Here is a 19672-nt window from a genome sequence, read left to right on the forward strand (position 1 = left end):
ATTTGGTTCAGCACTGTGGTAGATCTGAGGGCCAGGGAGGGGGGGTCGCTGTGGTCTATAGGAGTTCTTTCCCTCTCACCAAGCACCCTGTCCAGATGGCGACTGGTCTGGAATGTCTCCACCTTGTATTGGGCCAGGGAGACAGACTAGGAATACTGTTGGTGTACCGTCCACCTTGCTGCCCAACAGCTTCCTTAGCTGAGCTGACAGAGATAGTCTCGGAGGTGCTCTTGAGATCCCCTAGACTTTTGGTACTGGGGGATTTCAACGTCCATGCCGAGGCTGTCTTATCTGGCGCAGCTCAGGACTTCATTGCCTCCATGACAACAATGGGGCTGTCTCAATTTTCTACCGGCCCAACGCATGTGTTGGGACATACTCTTGATTTGATCTTCGCCACTGGACATGGAGATGGTGATCTGGCGGTGGGGTGTTTTTCATCTACCCCATTGTCATGGACAGATCACCGCTTGCTGAGATTTAGACTTACAGCGGCTCTTTCCCTCTGCAAAGGTGGAGGATCTATTAAGTTGATCTGCTCCTGGAGCCGGATGGATCCCGCAGGTTTTCAGAGGGCTCTGGGAGATTTTCCGGCTGATAGGACTGGTGCTCCTGTCGAGGCCCTGGTCGCACTGTGGAATACGGAAATGACCCGGGCTATTGACACGATCGCTCCCGCGCGCCCCCTCCGCTGTAGAGCTCATACAGCTCCGTGGTATACCCCGGAGCTGAGAGCGATGAAACATGAGAGGAGGAGGCTGGAGTGCAGATGGAGGAAAACTCCCAGTGGATACAATCATGCCTTGGTAAGTGCCACCAATAAGTTGTATACAAAAGCAGTAAGGACAGCAAAGAAGCTTTATTTTGCTGCCTCTATTAGATCATCCCTATGCCGCCCAGCGGAGCTTTTTAAAGTCATGCGTGGGCTCTTACACTCTGGCCCCCACGATACTACGGAAACATCGGAAGCCCGCTGCAACGAAATTGCTGGACACTTTCAAGATAAGATCGCATGTATCCGCAGGGATCTTGACTCCGATGTTGCGACAGATGAATCCATTGAAGTGTCCAGAGCACGGCCTTGTCCTTCATTATTGGATGAGTTTCAGTTGGTGCAGCTCGAGGAAGTGGACAAGGTGCTTGGAATGGTTTGGGCAACCACGTCTGTTCTGGATCCTTGCCCATCTTGGCTAGTGAAAGCTAGCAGGGCTGGGACCACCGGTTGGGCCAAGGAAGTGGTTAATGCCTCCTTGAGGGAGGGAGTAGTCCCTGGTAGCCTCAAGGAGGCAGTAGTGAGACCTCTTTTAAAGAAACCTTCCTTGGACCCAGATAACTTGAACAACTATAGACCGGTGGTGAATGTCCCTTTTTTGGGCAAGGTTTTGGAACGGGTGGTTGCTGGCCAGCTCCAGGCGCTCTTGGATGAAACCGATTATCTAGATCCGTTTCAATCCGGTTTTAGGCCCGGTTTTGGCACCAAAACAGCCTTGGTCGCCCTGTATGATGACCTATGTCGGGAGAGATACAGGGGGAGTGTGACTCTGTTGATTCTCCTTGATCTCTCAGCGGCGTTTGATACCATCGACCATGGTATCCTTCTGGGGAGACTCGCGGAGTTGGGTGTCGGGGCCACTGCTTGGCAGTGGTTCCGCTCCTACTTGGTGGACCGTCACCAGAAGGTAGTGCTTGGGGAACATCACTCGACACCATGGACTCTCCATTGTGGAGTCCCTCAGGGGTCGGTCTTGTCCCCCATGCTTTTCAACATCTACATGCAGCCGTTGGGTGCGGTCATCAGGAGTTTTGGAGTGCATTGCCATCAATATGCTGATGACACGCAGCTCTATTTCTCCTTTTCATCTTCTTCAGGTGAGTCTGTTGATGTGCTGAACCGTTGCCTGACCGCGATAATGGACTGGATGAGAGCTAATAAACTGAGACTCAGTCCAGACAAGACCGAGACACTGCTGGTGAACGCCTTCCCTGCTCAGATGGTGGATGTTCACCCTGTTCTGGATGGGGTTACACTCCCCCTGAAAGAACAGGTACGTAGTTTGGGGGTTCTTTTCGATTCTTCCTTGTCTCTTGAGGCCCAAGTGGCCTTGGTGGCACGGAATGCATTTTACCATCTTCGTCTGGTAGCCCAACTACGCCCCTATCTGGACAGGGACGACCTCGCCTCCGTTGTTCATGCTCTGGTAACTTCAAGATTGGATTACTGTAATGCGCTCTACGTAGGGCTGCCCTTGAAGACAGTTCGGAAGCTTCAGCTGGTGCAGAACGCGGCTGCCAGACTATTGACGAGGACCAATCGGTCTTCACATATAACACCTATTCTGGCGTGTCTGCACTGGCTCCCTATTTGCTTCCGGGCGAGATTCAAGGTGCTGGTTTTGACCTATAAAGCCTTACACGGCGTGGGACCTCAATACCTTGTGGAACGCCTCTCTCACTATGAACCTACCCGTTCACTTCGTTCAGAATCTAAGGCCCTCCTCCGGGTACCAGCTCATCGGGAAGCCCGGAGGGTGGTTACTAGATCTAGGGCCTTTTCTGTGGTGGCCCCTGAGTTGTGGAACAGCCTCCCTGAAGAGGTACGCCTGGCGCCTACACTTCTATCTTTCCGGCGCCAGGTAAAGACCTTTTTATGCTCCCAGGCATTTTAATCTTTTAATTTTCTTAATCTTTCTACTTTTAACATGTATCCTTCTTAATTTGTGTTGTATTTCATTTTTGTTGTGCTTTCTGTTGTTTGTTTGTACATGTTTTTGTGATTTTTTACTATGATATATTGTATTTTATCTTGTTTGTTCACCGCCCTGAGAGCTATTCTGCTAAGGGCGGTATATAAATTGAAATAATAAATAAATAAATAATTTGAGTTATCATTGTTCTACAAATTGTGATAGCCATGGCACAGAATCTAGCAACAATATATGTAATTTGTGGATAGTGATCTTGCAGCAAAAATTTCGTATAAAATAGAGGATCACGACCAGGAAACATTTGGACGATAAGAGTAATGCTACAAGAACAAATGTTTTGATAAAAGGTACAATATAAGAGCACATGCATTATAGTCTCGACTTCTCCAATCCCACACGGACACAGCCTAGCTGTGTGCGGGACTCCACGAAATCTGCCCTCGAGGAGAACTGACGGCATTACATTGAATCTCGCCATAGTAAAGGCTTTCCTGTATCTAACAATGGAAAGGTTACTGAGATATTGGGCTGGTACAAAACGCGTGTAGGCAGTAATGAGTTTGAACTTATCAGATGGTACAGTTAAATGGGTTTGCAGTTCTGTATCCATTATGCGTTGGGAGATGGCTGACCATGCTTTAGCATACCCCAATTTAAAAATTACAGAAGGCGAAAAACCTAGGGATGCTATTTTCTTAATCAAAGAATTGTGCCAAGAGGATTGAAAGGTGTCAAAAAGTACTAAAGGGGCCAGGCCTACAGGTAGAAATTGAAGTTTCAACCATAGTTTTAGCTTGAGTTTCCAAATTCTTGCTTCTATGGTAGGTAGGCCGGCTTCCATTCTTACAATGTTGGTTGAGACACATGATGGAATCCCAAGGACAGCCCTCAGAAATTTTGTTTATATGGTTTCAAAAGACAGTGATTTCGGAAAAGTCAAGACCTGCGAGCCATATAGCATCTGCAAGATGACCTTCGCCACAAAAACTTGGATGGAAGAAAAGATGTGTTATCCACCCTTAGTATAAAAAAATGATAAGAGTGCTTTCGAGATCCTCCAAGCACTAGAGATGGTGTTCTTAATATGGAGATGCCATAGACCTGAGGCATGGAAAGTCATTCCCAGGTATCGGAAAGATGAAACCTGTTCAATTTTAAGGCCGTTCAACTGCCAACTATGTCTCACCTTTCTCTTAGAGAACACTAATACTTTTGTTTTAGCACGATTAATAATTAGCTGATCCCTAGCACAATGGTCAGCCAATGCACACAGAAGATGCCGCAATCCACTGCATGTCAATGATAATAAAACTGCATCATCTGCATAAAGTAAAATCAATATCATTCTATTAGCGAGAGACGGGGTTGTGATGGAATTCGTGCCAAGGAGCTAACCAGGGAATTTACATAAAAATTGAATAAAGAAGGGGCCAAAACACATCCCTGCTTGACTCCTTCATAAGTAGGAATAGATTTAGTGAGGTGACCTATGCTATCACATCTAACCTGTAATCTAGTATTTTTGTGGAGAGAGCGTATCAGCGTTAACAGGCGCCTATCTATGTTGGATGACTCTAACTTTTCCCATAGTTTAGTTCTAGGTATCAGATCGAAAGCACTTTTAAAATCGATAAAAGCCGCTTAAAGAGCTCCTCCCTTTTTTGTTGAGTATTTCTCCACCAGATGTTGTATGACTAATAAATGGTCTATTGTGGAACGTTCTCCCCTGAACCCCACTTGTTCGCCAGCCAATATATTCTCCTGGGCCAGCCAAGTTTGTAATTTATCAAGGAGATTTAAAGCATAAAGTTTGCTGATTATATTCAGCAGACTAATTGGCCTATATTTAGCAGGGTCAAATCGGGGTCCTCTTTTATAAATTGGAATTACAGTGGCTAGACCCCAATCTTCTGGGATGTTAGCCGTGCGATCGATTATCACAAAAAGTGCCGCTAAAACAGGGGCCCACCATTCAATATTTTGCTTAAATGTTTCAGGCGGAATATTATCTGGACCCTTACCCTCTTTCAATCTTGCTATTAGGGAGATTACTTCCTTGGATGAAACCGGGGGCCAATCGGGGGCATCCTTCAGAAGTTTCAGGTACAGGGACTTGCATTCCTGCACTTTTGAATGAATATTATAAAAATATGACTCCCAGGTTTGTACCGGGATGTGGTATTCAGATCTCAAAGGTTGATTGCACCATCCTCTATTAACAAGGCACCAGAAGGTGGCTGTATCTTTGGTTTGGGAGGCCAATATTAGAGTTTTCCATAGCTTTGTTTGGGCTGTCCTCTTTTTCCTCTTAATCAGGGCCTTATAATTCTTCTTTAGCACCATATATTCCTGTGGAATTGCAATAAGATTTGAATTTCTGTAACTTTTGTATTTTTCCAATAAAAGAATTCTCATATTATAGCACTCTTGGTCAAACCAAGACTTGGAATAGGACCTTGAAGAATCAAATGTGATTAGTGAATTAAAGTTGAAATTTTTTTGTAGTTCTATGGACAGTTCTTGAAAAACAGCTAGTATATTTATTCCAGGCACCTCTGCTATAATATTTCACCGGAAGCTGATGTTTTCATCTGAGTGTAGAATTTCCTTGACTTTTAGGTCCAATTTGGATGACCATTTAGCCCGTACAGATTTATTTGAAGGAGAGATGATCGCACACGGGCGCCATTCAGTCTTAGGGCATAAGTTGTCACAGAAAAAATTAACAATTACAGGAAGATGGTCGCTCTCCGTGAGATTCGTGACCTGACAGCTGACTACTGAATTCAAGAAATCAGATGATACTATCACCAAGTCTATTGCCGAGGCCCCTGTTCCCGAGAAGAAGGTGAACTCGCTTTTCAGCCTTTTGACTAAGATCAAGTGTAGTAATAATTATTAATTATAGAATTTGAAATTCAGACTTCAAAAACATTAAACTAAAATATATTAATGAGGAATGCAAAAAGAAAAACAACATATTCTTCCTTATCATTACAGGTATGTGTCATGGCGGGGCAGGAAACTTTTGTCCATGTAGAATGACTAGTTGAAAAAGCATAAAGACTGGAAGAAGAATATCAGGAACATGGGTATGACTTCATACAATTTTCCAAATAAATTTGTAACGAGATGGTATTCAGCATCTGAGCTGATGCCTATTCATATGTATAGCAAAGTACCTGTGCAAATTTTTCAGGTTTGCCATTTCTTCCTATATCCTTGGTTGGTGTGCCAATTTCTCAAAGTCCCACTTTGCATGTAACGGCAAGCCAAACTATGGCTAAGCATGAATGAGCAAGCACGTAGGAGCTGACAGCAAAAATCACAGCCTCTTTGCTCCTTTCCCAGTCCTGCTGGTGCCACACTAGCCAGGGCTAAGCCATCATCTGCCTTAGTATTATGCCTGAACTTGGGCTTATGGTTTGTCTCATTCCACACAAACTACAAGTTGTAGCCAAGGTCTGTACTTGATTGACCACTCTTGGTTTGTCTGGGGGAGGAAAACTATGAGCCTGAGTTCAGATGTAACAATAAGCCAAACCATGGCTCAGCTCCAGGTAGGACAGCAGGAGCAGGAGCAGGGGAGGAGTGAAGTGGCTGTGATTTTTCTGTCACTACCCACATGCTTATTTGTTCAGGCTTAGCCATAGTTTGACTTAACATTGTGTGCCAACCAGGCCTGAGATTGCAACCAAAAGAGCTTTTTTATGCCATTTTTTTTTAAATATATAATTTATATACCGCATGATTGTAAAAAAATCTCTAAGAAGTTTACAAAAAATCTGTCCATTGTTACACTGGTTGTAACCTTCCACCCCTTAGGAATAACAAGCCTTGCTGCAAAAATCAAATAAATTACTAAGGTCTTCAAAATGATGATTAAATTGTTTTTTGAAAAAATTGAGAAGAAGCAAAGTTTAGAGTCCAGGTATTACTATTTCGCCAATAAAACTACTGATCTCATCCAAAACTGCCCTTCAGAAGGATCTCACTACCCAGCAGGCCCACCAGAGGTGCCACTATTAGGGTTGGCAGGTCTTTGGTTTTTGCCCGGAGACTCCAGTTTTTGGGGTCCTCTTTGGGTCTCAGGGTGAGTCACCTCAATCTCCGGACTCTTAGCTTTCATTAAAAAAATACTAAGTTTCTTGGTGGTCTGGTTCAAGAGATATACACCAAAATGTCAGCCCTCCCCAACTTCTGTTAGAAACCAGCTGCTTTAATCCCCACACTTTCAGGTTTTTAGCCAGTAAGCGAAGTCAGGGTTGTGATTGACAAGAGATTTGCTGACCTCCAGGCAAGAGCTAGAACCCATTGCAAATCTTGAAAACAGTTTCCTTTTCCTGTTTGTCTGCACATCAGAAGTTGAGTGACTGTATAATATGTTATACTTTTCTAATTATAAGGATTCAAACCAGTTTTAATTCTACTGGGCTGTTGAAGAGGGCAGTTTATTTGTTTAATTCATAGCCTATTCTGAAAACCTTTCCAATATGAAATTTTAATCCATTACCCACTTTTCTGGGAGTAAAGCTGCAATGCCAATCCCACATACCTGGGAGTAAACCCCACTGAATTCAGTAGGGCTTACTTTTGAGTAGACATTGTTAGGATTGTCCTGTAAATCAGTGGGACTTTTGAATGAACATAGCAAAGGACTGTGTTGTAAATCTTCTCCCCCTCCAATCCTTTTTTTTAAAGCAACTAAGGAGGGCTTATTTAGGATTATTATTAAAATTATAATTTATTACCCTCCCTTCACCCAAAGGTCAATGCTTTTATTTGGTAGGAAACTAATACTGATTTAAAAATAAAATTTTGTGCAATGACCAACTGGTTTTGAAAATAACCTATTATATAGTGTGCATGTATTTTTACATCTCCAGTGTGTGTATGTATGGAATCTTTCCGACAACCCTGTGAGGTAGGGTTGGAAACTAAGGCAGCTTACAACAAGATATAAATCCATTTAAAATCCAATAACCATAAGACAAGTATAACAGTTCCAAAACAGCTTAAAGTGGCACAATTCTGAATTTTAGGTTGGGTGAGTAAACTTCCTTATCATTGGAGGTTGCAGTCCTGTGCACGCTTCCCTGTTTGAATACACTGAATACATTGGGACTTGCTTCTGAGTACACGTGCCTAGGATTGCACTATAAATATCTTTACAGGGTGTGTAAATAAACATTTTTGACATGCATGCTTATATAAATATTTCTTCATACTATGTCTCAATATGTATCTTGATTTCACACTATGGTTGTACATTATTGTTTCCTCTACATTTTAAGGGTGCTCTTCTTGCTTGGGGTGGTCATGGTTCCCCTCCATTGTTTTCACCCTGAGGGGCAGATTAGGCTGAGAGATGGTGAGCAGTCCATAGTCACCAAGTAAACTTTGTAGCTGATTTCCATTTTTAAAAATAATTAAAGAACTCCCGATGGATACAATTATGCGCTGGTTAGTGCTTCGACTAAGCTCTATGTAGGAGCAGTGAACGCAGCTAAAAAACATCATTTTGCTGCCACTATTAAATCATCTCTTTGCCGCCCAGCGGAGCTCTTTCGAGTTGTCCGGGGGCTTCTCCATTCAAACCCTCCGGACACGGTGGAATCATCGGAGGCCCGCTGTAATCAGTTTGCCGATCACTTCCAGAATAAGATCTCATGTATCCGCCAGGACCTAGACTCTCAAGTTATAGCAGTAGATCCTAGTGAGATGTCCGGAGCACAGTCTTGTCCTGTTTTGTTGGATGAGCTTCAGTTGGTTCAACTCGAGGACGTGGACAAGGTGCTTGGACAGGTACGTGCAACCACTTCGGTACTGGATCCTTGCCCCTCCTGGCTGATAAAAACTAGCAGGAATGGAACAGGTAGCTGGGCCAAGGAAGTGATAAATGCCTCTTTACGAGAGGGAGTGGTCCCGGGCTGTCTGAAAGAGGCAGTGGTGAGACCACTCCTGAAAAAGCCTTCCTTGGACCCAGACAATTTTAACAGCTACAGGCCAGTGGCGAATGTTCCATTCCTGGGCAAGGTCTTGGAACGGGTGGTTGCTGGCCAGCTCCAGGCGCTATTGGATGAAACTGATTATCTAGATCCATTTCAATCGGGTTTTAGGCCCGGTTTTGGCACCGAGACAGCCTTGGTCACCCTGTACGATGACCTATGTCGGGAAAGAGACAGAGGGAGTGTAACTCTGTTGATTCTCCTTGATCTCTCAGCGGCTTTTGATACCATCGACCATGGTATCCTTCTGGAGAGGCTCGCGGAGTTGGGAGTTGGAGGTACTGCTTGGCAGTGGTTCCGCTCCTACTTGGCGGGTCGTCTCCAGAAGGTAGTGCTTGGGGAACATTGCTTGACACCGTGGGCTCTCCAATATGGGGTCCCGCAGGGGTTAGTTTTGTCGCCCCTGCTTTTTAATATCTACATGAAGCCATTGGGAGAGGTCATCAGGAGTTTTGGAGTGCGTTGTCATCAGTATGCTGATGACATGCAGCTCTACTTCTCCTTTTCATCTTCTTCAGGTGAGGCTGTCGATTTGCTGAACCGTTGCCTGGCCGCGACAATGGACTGGATGAGAATTAACAAACTGAAGCTCAATCCAGACAAGACTGAGATGCTGTTGGTGGATGGGTTCTCTGATCAGATGGTGGATATATACCCTGTCCTGGACGGGGTTACACTCCCCCTAAAGGACCGGGTTCGTAGTCTGGGAGTCTTTTTAGACTCTTCCCTCTCACTTGAGGCTCAAGTAGCCTCGGTGGTTAGGAATGCATTTTACCAACTTCGGTTGGTAGCCCAGCTACGTCCCTATTTGAGTAAAGAGGACGTTACATCAGTGGTACATGCTCTGGTAACCTCACGTTTGGATTACTGTAATGCGCTTTACGTAGGGCTACCTTTGAAGACAGTTCGGAAGCTACAACTAGTGCAAAATGCGGTGGCCAGATTGCTGGCAAGGACCAAGCGGTCCGAGCATATAACACCTGTTCTGGCCAGCTTGAACTGGTTGCCAATAGGTTTCCAGGCTAGATTCAAAGTGTTGGTATTAACCTATAAAGCCTTATACGGTGCGGGACCACGATACCTTGCGGAATGCCTCTTCCGATATGAACCGGCCCATGCACTACATTCTACTACGAAGGCCCTCCTCCGGGTTCCAACTCACAGGGAGGCCCAGAGGGTGATGACAAGATCTAGGGCCTTCTCAGTGGTAGCCCCCGAACTATGGAACAGTCTCCCCGAGGAAGTATGCCTGGCGCCAACTCTGCTCTCCTTCCGGCGCCAGGTCAAAACCTTCCTATTCTCTGAAGCATTTTAAGTTACACTGATTTACTTTTAAAAATGTTTATTGTATTGGATTGTTGATTGTATTTTAGTATTATTTTGTTATTCATTGTATTTTTATGCTATTTTATGTTCACCGCCCAGAGAGCTATTGCTAGTCGGGCGGTATATAAATTTAATAAATAAATAAATAAATAAAGTGATTTATATGCAGGCAAAATTTATGAAATAAGGCAGATCCACATAATACATTTAAAGCACATCCAACTCACATTTAAAGCACATGACGTCCCCCAAAGAATCCTGGGAAGTGTAGTTTTCCCCTCACAGTTATAGTTCTCACCACCCTTAAGAAACTACAGTTTCCATGATTCTGTGGTGGGAGGATTCATGTGCTTCAAATGTCTATTGAATGTGCTTTACATGAAGGGTGTGGATCTGCCCTAAGTATGATGTGCATTCATTAGTGAACTGAAAAGAGCGCTGTTAAAAGATAATTTTTAAACGGGGAAGGGCTGTATTTCAGTGGTAGGGTACATGCTTTGCATGCAAAGGTCCAAAATCCAATCTCTGGAAAAGACTATTGCCTGGAATCCTGAAAAGCCAATGCTAGTCCATGTCATCAATACTGAACTAGAGAGTACCAAATGGCCTGAGTCGGCATAAGGCAGATTCCTTTGTTCCTAAAAGAGGAAGACCCAAGAACCACAGTGATTTTGAAATTTATTTATGTATTTTACTTACAATATTTATATACCACATAATTGTAAAAACCTCCAAGCGGTTTACAGAAGGAATTAAAACAATAAAATTATTGGCAAAAAAGGTTAAAAACAGATGTTTAAAAACATTCAAAATAATAAAACCAACAATGAGTTAAAAACAGATAAAAAGCATAATAGCTTTTACATGCCTGGGTAGGCTTGCCTAAACAAACATGTTTTTAGCAGGTGTTGAAAAGAGTACAATGAAGTCACCTGCCTAATGTCAATAGGCAGGGAGTTCCAAAGTGTAGGTGCTGCCACACTAAAGGATCGATTTGTTACAAGACCAAACCAAGTACTATGTGGCATCCATAACATGGAAAGCTCACCTTGAATTTGGCCTGGTAGCAAATCGACAACCAGTGCAGATATCAGAGCATAGATATTGTGTGCTGACAGGGTCTCACTCATGTCAGCAATCATGCCACAGCATTCTGCACTAACTGCAGTCCTCAGGTCAAGTTGTATTTTATGGGGATTTCTGTGACCTTGGCTGACTGGTTGTAGGGTTTTTTTTAGTTTTGTTTTGGTAGGAACTCTGACTGGTTGCGGGATGCTGAGTTTTCTGCCTTACTCATAGGAATGTTTTTGTGGTTGGTATAGTATAGCATTTAGGGGATCATCACTGTCTTTTGTTTTTCTTTTCTATTTGCATTTCATTTACCTCTGACCTAAATTGTGGCCTTCAGGGGCATCCATCTTGAGTGCTCCCATCTATCATCTCCACAACTCTAGGTTGCCTTCTTCCTAAAAAGGCCTTCTGCTGAGTGGCCTGGCCTGAGGGCACTTAAACCCTTCTTGCCAGAAGCAAGTAGGCTAAATTATGAATGAATGAATGAATGAATCTTTATTTTTACCCCACCCTTTTTCCAAAACTGGAACTCAGGGCGGCTTACAAATAAAAACTACACATAGGTAAAAAAAATACAAAGATATACAATTAAAATAGAATTAAACTATTCGTGACATTAAAACCATGAAACATACACTTAAGATACTAAGACAATTTAAAACATTAAGAATAGGACCATAGAACAATACAATTAAATGTTCCTTACCCAGGTTCTCTAAACAGGTGAGAAGGAATGATCCAATCACTTCAGCTGGACCTGGGAACACCCTCATTTAGCTAAGATTTCTATCTTAATTTTCAATCGGATAATTTTTTTTTGTTTGAGTGATATGTTCCAAGTAACTGTAGTTGATGCTTAACGTATCATGCTAAATGACATGACTAGGGCCCTGCCCCCATGACATGACTAGGGCCCACCCCTGAAATCTCAGGGTTTGGGATGCTTCAGACCTGGCAACCCTACAATAGATGCCACCCTCACTATAGTTTTTTGCAACATAGAGTGTTTCCAGTGTTCTGTATGTCAGCCATCCACATCAGGGTGTAATACCATTGACCACGTTAAGGGAGTTTTTGTGGGTGATGGAAACAGAGACGAGCTTAGTAGCTGTGAAACCTGTTTTTGACTGCAGCCATGTGTTTACCATAGCATTTAGTTTGGCTCTGTGACCCCAGAACTATTTTGTGTATTACACAAGAGCACAGTTGCATGACTCTCCTTGGTGTTTGGAGGGGAGCAGGATAAGTTCTCACCCACAAACACCAAGGGGCACTCCAGTTATCGTGGCACAAAACAGGTGCACTAGATATGGTAGTGTTGGGTGAAAAATGGAATGCAAAAAGCAAATGAACTATAACCAGTGGGAACCAAAACTGCATAAATATAACCAGGAAATTGTCAGTGCCAAAATAGTGAAACACAAATATTTGCCCAATGACAAATTGACAATGAACACTTCTCACCCTGATTTAAATAATCATTCTATACTTAGAAATGCCTTACCTGTCACACACCAACCAGTGGTATAAAATCTCCAAACTCTTGATCCAGCTAATGTTGTCTCCCAAATGGGTTAGTTGCCCAGTGCGCAGTACAGCCAAATGACCACACCCAGGTTGAAGGGTCCAACAAACTTTATTTCATTCTGGCCAGAAGAGGTGCAAGGCGATAATTCACAAAACAAGCACACCCCTTATGGGGGTGCTACACTTTTATACATTGCAAGCAAAACTTCATGGCACATTCTAATTGGCCCCCTAATGCCATCCTGCCACCTTTCCATCGGTCCATCTTCTAACTTATGCATGCCCATCATTTCTTATGCACCCGGCACATTAATTTCTCCACCCATATCTGCATTCCAAATTAGCCATCACACAACAGCTTCCCAGCACGTATTTTACTGATAAGCTTCAGCAAGACATGTAACTCCTCTAGGCCTCCTAAACTTAGTTCCTTTTTCTTAAAAACGCTGGCTCTGAGTCATCATATCCTCCCTTTGAGACTCGAGTCCATTACTTAATGGATTCGCAGTTCTCACTTATCTGGCCCATTTGTAAGAATGCTTCAGCTTCCTTATGATTTCTTTCCACTGGGCCTTCCCCCTTGCAAACAAAACACGCTGGTATTCAAAACATTCTTTGCTAAAAACATCCATACATTCTGGTTTTGTTCATAGGGAGTATAAAAGTACCCCATAACTTTCCCTAAACCAGTCCCAAAAAGACAACATACTGAAACCTTCGGCTCATGCTTGTTTTTTAAACAGGAACTTTAAGTCCTCCACAGGCTCTACTGTCCACCGCTGTCCTTTTTGTGAGGGCTTCCGGTGCGTCACTCTCAGGGGGTCCTTCTCGTTCGGGTGGAGCTGCCTTCACTCGGGTGTAGTGGATCCACGGCTTGACACCTTGTACCTTCACCACTGCGTAATTGGTGAGTAAAACCGTCACTGGTCCCCTCCACTTTGGCTTTAATGGCTTGTCCTTCCACGTCCTGATATACACCTGGTCTCCCGGCTGAAAGGAATGGACTGGCGCCTCCAATGGCAACAGCAAATGGTCTTGAACATATCTGTGGAGAGAAGATAACACAGCAGACAAAGAAGACAAATATTGCTGTACCCACAACCCCCCTGTTACATGCATTTGGGTACCCTGCATCACCATTGGATTCCTTGGATATGGTTTATCATATAAAAGCTCAAATGGGCTAACTCCTAACCTGCCCCTTGGTGACACCCTAACTCTCAACAATGCTAAAGGCAATGCATCTGGCCACTTCAAATTCCCTTCCTGATAAATCTTTGCCAATTGTCTTTTCAAAGTCTGGTTAATTTTTTCCACTTGCCCGCTGGATTGGGGTCTCCATGACGTGTGTAAATCCCATCTCAGTCCCAAAGCTTTAGCTAGAGAGGTTGTAACTCCTGCTACAAAATGAGGTTGTCGGTCTGAGGTGAGTCCTTCTGGCACTCCAAATCTGGGAATTATTTCCTTCATCATCCATCTGACTACTTCTCTGGCTTGGTTAGTTCTACAAGGAAAAGCTTCTGGCCATCCTGTCAGGGTGTCCACGAATACCAATAGGTACTTGTACCGTTGAAATCTTGGTAATTCTGAAAAATCTACTTGCCAGTATTCTCCAGCTGATGTACCGTGTCGTTCTGTCCCCGGTGGAGGCTTAGGCTGTATCTTTGGATTGTTCTGACAGCATATCAGACACCTACGAGAAGCTTGCTCTGCCAAAGTTCGCATTTTAGGTCCTACCAAGATCCTCTGTAAATTCTGAGTCATTGCATCAGCTCCCATGTGAGTGTCATTACGGTACTGATTAATCAAATGGACTAGAATTGTCTTTGGTACTAATATCTGTCCAGTAGGGACCCTCCACCATCCATCAACTTTCTCTTTAGCTCCTAATCTAGATGCCAATGTTTCTTCCTTCTCGGTATATTTTGGAGTTTCTGATGGTAACTTCACTTGTGGGACAAGAGCCGTCTGCTTTGCTGGCTCTCCCCGAGCTGCTTTCTTAGCTGCAGCATCTGCTCTCCGATTTCCTTTCACCACATCCTGATCTCCCTTCTGGTGGGCACGACAATGCATTACTGCCACTTCTGTAGGGTCGTTTATTGCCTCCAGGAGCTTAAAAATCTCCATTCCATACTTTATTGGACTACCTGCAGAGGTTAACAAACCCCTCTCCAGCTCCATGGGCCTGCAACACTCCAAAAACGTATTTTGAATCTGTACAGATATTAACCCTTTGTCCTTTTGCAAGCTCCAAGGCTCTAGTGAGGGCAATCAGTTCTGCCTTCTGAGCTGATGTATTGCTCGGCAAGGCTTTAGCCTCCAGCACAGTCCATAAAGTGACCACTGCATAACCAGCCTTTCATGCTCCGGTCTCAATGAAGCTGCTTCCATCTGTATACAGTTCCAGGTCTGCATTTGCTAGAGGTTGATCCTTCAGGTCTGGTCTGCTTGAATAAACACTTTCAACTGTAGCAATGCAATCATGAACAATTCCTTCTTCCTGTTCTATAGGCATTAGAGTAGCAGGGTTAAACACATTTGTTGTAGCCAACTTCACATCCCCTTGGTTGAGAAGCAGGGCCTGATACTTTGTCAATCGACTGGCTGAAAGCCATGACCCTCCCTTAGCATCCATCACCGTCAGAACTGAATGTGGGGTGTAAACAGTCATAGATTGTCCCAAAGTCAACTTCTTTGCCTCTTCCACCAGCAAAGCTGTTGCTGCTACTGCTCTTAGACATGCTGGCCAGCCCTTGCTGGTCTGATCTAACTGCTTGGAGAAATATGCCACTGGACGTCGCTGTGTACCAAATGGCTGAGTCAATACTCCACTTGCTACTCCTTGTCTCTCATGTATGAACAGATCAAATTGTTTTTCCAAATCTGGCAGTCCTAGGGCCGGAGCCGTCATCAAAGCCCTCTTGATGTCATCAAAGCTTTTCCTGCACTCTGCGGTCCACTCCAGAACTACTTCAGGGCCCTTTGTAGCCTCATACAGGGGTCGGGCCATAAGTCCAAAATTTGGTATCCATACTCTACAAAATCCTGCCATGCCCAAAAATCCTCTCAGCTGTTTCTTAGTTTTTGGGGCTTCTATTCGGCATATAGCTTCTTTCCTCTCAGGTCCCAAAGCTCTCTGTCCTTGGAGTTTGTGGATCCTGGAGAGAAAGATTACTGTTTGGAATTCGGCGTTGTCCCTGGAGAAATTGATGAAGATATCAGAGATAAAGTTATCAATGCTTCGATGGAATTTCTGGACTGGAATGATTTGATGGAACTTGAAAAAGAGAAAATTTATAGAATTAATTCCAGATATGTGACAATGGAAAAACTCTCAAGAGATGTGCTAGTGCATTTCGTAAAAAACAGGAACAGAGATATGACTTTACAACAATATTTCAGCAACACATTCAGAATTGATGGCAAGGAAATATTTGTGATGAAGGAAATTCCCATCAGACTCTTACTATATGACTATGACTATGACAGCAAGATTATTATGGGTGCAAGGATGGAAGTTGGAAGATGGAATTAACACTGATAATGGAAAAATGGCTATTGAAATTACTGGACCTAGCAGACTTGATGAGATGGATTAATTGACATGTTTATTTGGAGAAAAATCGATGGATATATTTCTCAAGGAGTGGAAACCTCTCTTTGACTTTTTGCAGAAAGAATAAAGTGATGTTAATGAGATTTGATGATTAATTAAGATAACTACTGGAGGAAAGTGATTTTGTAATATATTAAGAGACAGGTTTGTTATATATCATAGACCTATAACTGATCTGCGACAAATCGGAAGTCAACATTTTATTTTATTGTTTAATCTGTTTCTTTTTTGTTTTGTTTTGTTTTGTGTTTGAAAATTTGAATAAAATTAATGATAAAAAAATGTTGAAGTGCTACATGTGTGTTTATCAAATTAAACATCTACATTAATCTATTTTTAAAAACAAACAAACAATTTCTTAAATGTTGAAAAACTTCCGCTGGGGGAGAGGGAGTGAATTTGTGACATCACAGCTGACTTTGGCTGCAAACAGGAAGAAAGTTTTTCCCCTTGAGCTCAATGCTTTAGAGGAGATTTTATGTCTAAACAAAACACAATTAAAGGACTTTCAGAGGGGGGCTACGGTTCACACTGTGTATATTTAGGGCTACCCTTTGACTGCAAACCCCTCAGGGTAGGGGCATTTTTCTCAAATTTCTCCAAGCTTTGTGGTGCAGCAGAAGTTGAGGCTCACCAGACTTCAAAATTGCACCTATTAATTATCTTCACTGCTTTTTCTTGGGTTTTGCAAAACTAAAACTCTGTGCCCACAAAAGAGCAATGCCCAATACAACTTCACAAAAGTAGGCCCACATAATTGTGTACATTTGGCAAAACCTTAAAGCGAGGGTATAGTAGCTCGGTCCTATTTTAGAATATACAACTGATCTACTGAGTTAAGGGCTCCCTCTGCTGGCAAAGTGATGGGTTGGTAACAACTCCAAGAGACTTGGGTGTAGCTGGAACATAAACAATGCCATTTCTAGGGCATCTATGCACAAACATATTTTTAAAGGGATTCCCAAATTCTCCCCCAAAGGTAATATAAGGACAAGTGATTTGCTGAAGCAGAAGCCTCTGGCAGTGGGGCAAAACAACCTCAAAACAGCCCAAATGATGACTGAACAAGGTTAAGAAAACCATGAGAGAAAAAAATTAAAAACTGGGGGTAGGGGAATGGAATGGAGTATCCTGAAAGAAGGCATGGGTGGCTGAAACACTGATCAGGAGCATTCCACACTGCATCACTTTGTTGCTGGTCCCACTTGACCTATAAAACAATAGCGAACCTGTTCTCTAAGTGTGGATCCTTATGTAGCTAAGACAACACAGCTCATGCTCAAGAGGGAGAAAACAGCAGGCTCAGAGGTTTCCAGAAGTACAGTTTTGCTATCTATGTTTGTTCTGTTACCATTTTTGTTAGTTTTATTTGTGTTTTATAGATAATTTATAGAGATCACATAGCCACCCAGCTGGGGAACAATATATATCAATCAATCCGCCAAGGAGTCTTAGAAGATACACTTGACCCTATGATTGCCTTTCAATCTATTCTTTTTTTACTTAAACCGAGTTTGTCTCAAAAGAATCACTCCACATTTAGGATTCGCCCCCTACCTTCCTGGTTTAATCTTGATTGTAGAGTAGCAAAAAGAAAGCTTAAGTCCCAACTTCGGATGGCACTTAAACATTCGAATGAACAGTGTTATTTCCGTTTCAAATTAATGAAGGACTCTTACAGAAACCTACTAAGACAAAAAAAAATTGACTTTGCAGAATCCTGCTGGAAGCATTTATCCAGCGTGGTCTCTTCAGGATATGAACGTCAATTTTGGAATTTAGTTAAATCAGGGATGGGTTTGTTTAATTCTGTTAATGCGGAACGAATTCCGACTTCAGTTTGGTACGCCCATTTCCACAGACTTTACACTTTATTACCAGTCGCCTATAATAAATTTCTCGACTTTGATATTGAGAGCGTACCACTGTGGCCTCCAGTTACGACTGAAGAAATTAGATCCCTTATTGATACCCTGAAAAATGGAAAGTCTCTGGGAGAAGATTTTCTGCCACCAGAAATATTTAAGCAATTTCCAGATTGGTGGGCCCCAGTTCTGGCATGATTATTTTCCAGAATCAATGATACCGGTATAGTCCCAGAAGGGTGGAGACGTAAATCATTGTCCCAATTTATAAGAAAAGCAACCCTTCCGATCCTTCCAATTATCGCCCAATTAGTTTATTAAATGTCACTTCTAAACTATATAGTAAATTCCTACTTCAAAAATTAGAACAATGGGTGGACACATTTCAGCTTATATACCCTGAACAGGTTGGATTCAGAAAGGGTTCCTCACCAACGGATCATTGTTTAACTCTTTATCATTTGGCAAAACAAAGCGTGATCGGGCCCACAAGACACTTGTATGTGGCTTTTGACGATCTGGCCGCAGCCTTCGATTCCGTTGATAGGAATATCCTCCGGACTAAATTGTATAACATGAATATAGATCATCGTTTATTATATCTCATAAAGGCCTTATACACTAACACCAAAGCTTTGGTCAGAGTAAACCGAAATGGAGAATTGACAAATCCAATATCAATAGAGAGGGGTGTTAAGCAAGGATGCCTTTTAGCTCCCTTACTTTTTAATTTGTATTTAAATAATATCATTCCCGCTCTATCTGACCTCCAATATTTTCCCCCTTCCCTTGGACATAGGAAGGTGTGTGTTTTGTTTTACGCAGACGATATGGTTCTCCTTTCATTGGTTCCTATTGGTCTGAGAAAAATGTTGAGAAAACTTCAGGATATTTGTAAAAAAGAAAGGCTGAATATAAATTATGAAAAAACAAAGGTTTTAGTTTTCGGTAAGAGGCATGTACGTCATAGATGGTCACTGGCAGACCATCAGCTGGAACAGTGTCATGTGTACAAATATTTGGGTGTATATTTCTCTGATACCCTTTCCTGGAAAAGGCACCTGCAGTTTATAAAACGAACAGCGGCAAAAACGGTGGGTGCAATTTTAAAGTTCTATTGCACCGCCGGTGGTAACCTGATCCTCCCGGCCTTAATTTTTTTTAAATCTAAAGTAATTCCTCAGGTTTTGTATGGAGCATCTGTCTGGGGTTGGGATAATGAAATTTCTTTGACTCTAGAGTCTATCCAAAACAACTTTCTTAGACGTTTATTGTCCCTCCCCCCTGGAACTTCTGCAGCAATGTTAAGAGCAGAGACTGGTCTCCCCCCGGTGGGTGCCCATATCCACCTTACCCTTTTGAAGTTTATGAGATCATACAGTTCACTACAAGGCAAGGAACTATTACAACTTTGCCTTAGCTTTGACTCCTTAGATTCTTATAATCCCTGGGGCCGTAAATTAGAAGACCTTTTACATAGATACCATCTAACCGCACAGGATTTCAAGTCTCTATCATCTAATAAAAAATTACGCGAGTCAGTCTTTCTACATT

This window comes from Rhineura floridana, chromosome 7 (assembly GCF_030035675.1).
Source record: "Rhineura floridana isolate rRhiFlo1 chromosome 7, rRhiFlo1.hap2, whole genome shotgun sequence".
Taxonomy (NCBI): domain Eukaryota; kingdom Metazoa; phylum Chordata; class Lepidosauria; order Squamata; family Rhineuridae; genus Rhineura; species Rhineura floridana.